Here is a 3335-nt window from a genome sequence, read left to right on the forward strand (position 1 = left end):
CTTGACAATGGCGGATTCAAACGCAGCAGAGCATAGGGGTCGCGGTTTATTTGGCTTGTTTGAGAAGAGCAAAGAGGAGGAGACACATCAGCAGCATGGTGCTGTCGTGGAGGGAGACGTGGCGGGTGTAGCTCCTCATGAGCAGGGACACGTAGGCGAAGGCGAGGAGAAGACAGAAGAAGGGGGACTCATGGGAAAGCTGCATCGCAGCAAGAGCTCTTCTTCAAGCTCTGTACGTTTATTTTGCCCGTCAATGCTTTCGTTTCTAAGTTGAATAGATCAGATGGAATACCAATGTGCTTGGATTTGAATCGATTTTTTAACCCTTCTGAAGTGCTTGTATTACGCAATAGCTGAATTAATTATGGAGCCCCTGTTGTTCACGGTATCCATACCCTCAACTATTCTGTTATGGTCTCTCTCTTTTTGTTAGGGCGTAAGGTTTTGTGTTACTGAGCGGTGATCTTTTATTTGGCTTTTGGAAGTGCTATTAAAATTTGACCAACGGATCACAATCCCTTCATCTTTTTAGATTTGGTTGCATTTTGTTCCACCTTTTGCCTAACCAAATATTTCAATTTTTTGCATTCTATTGAAATTCATCCTACCTTACGTACTTTTATTGGTTAAATGATTACACGGATCGGTCTCTGATCTGTTGAAATGCTGTGTGTGTACAGTCCAGCGATGAGAAGGGAGAGAAGAAGAAGGAGACAAAGAAGGGTGGATTGAAGGACAAGTTGAAGCTTCATGGAGACAAGAAAGAGGAAGAAGTTGACGGAAGAGATCAAAGAGAAGCTCCCTGGAAACCACAAAGAGGGAGAAACAGAGCATTGAAAGAGCAAATGAATTTTATTTTTTGGGTTGTTTCATCTTATAATGAGTCGTGTGTAGACCATCTTCTGGTTTGAAGCATACTGTGGATTGTATGTATGCTGTGTTTTTCTATATATAATAAAGAGTGTGATGGTGTTGGTTCTGGTTTGTAATTGCAATGTTTCAATGAGGCCTCTGTTTCTAATGGAGACGCGTTTAAACAATTTTTCCATAAGAGATTTGGGCCAATTAAAGACTTCTTGATCAATATGAGAATTTGTCCGATTTGTCCGTCACGCCACTTCACCTTTGCCGATATGAGAATTGTTGAATATATTGTTGTTTCTTCCATTTTAAAAGGTAGGGTTTTTTTCTTTTTTGTCTTAATATGTTACTCCCTTAGCATTGTAGCCACCGCCTTCTCTATTTTCTTTATCTCAGTTCTTTGAGGCACCATTTCAAATCTAAGCTTCAAAACCTAAACAAACACTCAGTCACAATATAAACATGATTATTTCGATCCTTCAAGAACATAGCACGATTCACTACCCCTTAAATAGAAAAACACAAACACTAAAAAATACAGGAAACAATTCCGATCTTCTACTTCACCAGATGAAGAATTTTCACTGAAAAACGTGTCTTGCGAGTATTGTGCATAACAATTGCTCAAATAAACTTGACTGACAACAACGGTTCCACATATATCTCTGAACCTCTACAAAACTGCAACCATACAAGTACCACAATCCATCAAAGACAAGTCCCCCTTGCACTGCGCAAGTCGATGGAGATACCCTATCTTTGAATCTCCCGAATTTGATAGATGGAAGCCATTCCCGTCAAAGTTCCACTAAATATGCGTTCAATCCATAAAAAATCATCTCCATTTTTCAAAAGGGTATGCAAAGTACTATTTATTGGTATACCAACACCAATAATTGTCTCATAAAAGATGTGGGTATGAGATCTTCTTTGAAGATCCCTCAATTTTAGGTATTGATCAAGAAGTCTTTAATTGGCATTTTTGATAACTTTTATAGAGAGGAGGCAACACCAATTTTTGATAACTTTTGATAACGTTTATTTTAAAACGCGAAGTTAAAAAGTTTGATCACATCATGGTGCTTAAGGAGACGGGGAATGCATTGATAGGTTTCAAAGGAACTCAACTTATTTATGGATAGATTACTCAATACGTGTGAATACTTTTGTATAAGTACACACATCTAAGGAATTTAGCACTTAGATTCATATGTCAAATAATAACTGAGGAATCTTACTGTCATAAGTAATATCTCTTTATCAAAAGGAAAAACTGACTCTTACTATCATAGATACCAGTACTATAGCAAATCGTATATATACAGGTTTGGGTTGTGGGCAGCAATTTTTTATATTTGTTATTAATTCAAAATTATTTCCAACTTATTTGACTACAGAGTCAATATTTGTGTTATTCAAATATTTGTGCATAGCTTTTGGTTTCATCTTGCATGGTTTATGATAAGCCAAGAGTTTATATATTGAAACAATTATCTCATGAAGTGTCTTCAACAGACGGACGATCTTTATAATGCGAATAGTGTCCCCTGAAGGAGTGCTCATAAGTCCATAAGCAATGGCTAGCTTCTCACTTTGGTGATATAAAACTTGTTTCTTGAGCTCCTCCTCCATATAATGGAGTACAAAGCTTGTGTTTGGAACATAACTTGCATCCTCCATCTGCCTAACCAATGTCTTCAGCACTGCATAGATTTCGGTTGATTGTGGGTGTGAACTATCCTCTGACCTGAATGCATGCACTCTGTTTTTCACTTCAATCCAGCTACACCCTGGATTCTTTCTTATTTCTCTATCTTTCATCATATTTCTCACCTTGGCTGCATCATTCCACCCGCGAGCTGCAGAATAGATGTTTGAAAGTAGCATATATGATGAAGTATTTTGAGGCTTTATACTAAAAAGCAATTCTGCAACATGCTCTCTAATCACCAAATTGACATGAAGCCTACAAGCACTTAACAGTGTCATCTAGATACTGATATTAGGTTCAAGTGGCATTTAATGAATATAGTCATATGCCTCTTCTAGATGGCCAACATGACCAAGCAGATCAATCATGCAGGTACAACGGTCCATCCTAGGCATAATGTGATGCTCATGACTCATGGAGTGAAAATATCGCCTTCCTTCCTCCCCAAGACCTACATGTGTACAAGTAGTGAGAACACCAATGTAAATCACAGCATCTGGTCTTGTGCCCTTGTGTAACATTTGCTCAAACAGCCTTAGGGATTCAATGCCACGCTCATGCTGTGAATAACCATTGATCATTGCATTCCACGAGATAAGATCATGTTCATATAGAATAAAAGTGTCATATAGAATTTTCTAACTGAATAAATATAAAGAAAGGAGCAAAAGTGTTATATAGAATTTTTTTCCAAAGAAATGGAAGACTAGGATTTTTGGAGTACCAAAATAGTCTAGAACAGAATAGTTCATGTTGTTGATTT

At 37.6% G+C, this 3335-nt stretch overlaps 1 pseudogene; it reads right to left on the reverse strand.

Moving 5' to 3' along the window:
• Window positions 1-1287: 1287 nt before the first annotated feature.
• Window positions 1288-2850, reverse strand: LOC149559844 (pentatricopeptide repeat-containing protein At2g22070 pseudogene; annotated as a pseudogene).
• Between the last annotated feature and the right edge of the window lie 485 nt (window positions 2851-3335).

The sequence above is a fragment of the Cupressus sempervirens genome, chromosome 4, assembly GCF_028749045.1.
Source record: "Cupressus sempervirens isolate cs-2001-9-10 chromosome 4, ASM2874904v1, whole genome shotgun sequence".
NCBI lineage: Eukaryota > Viridiplantae > Streptophyta > Pinopsida > Cupressales > Cupressaceae > Cupressus > Cupressus sempervirens.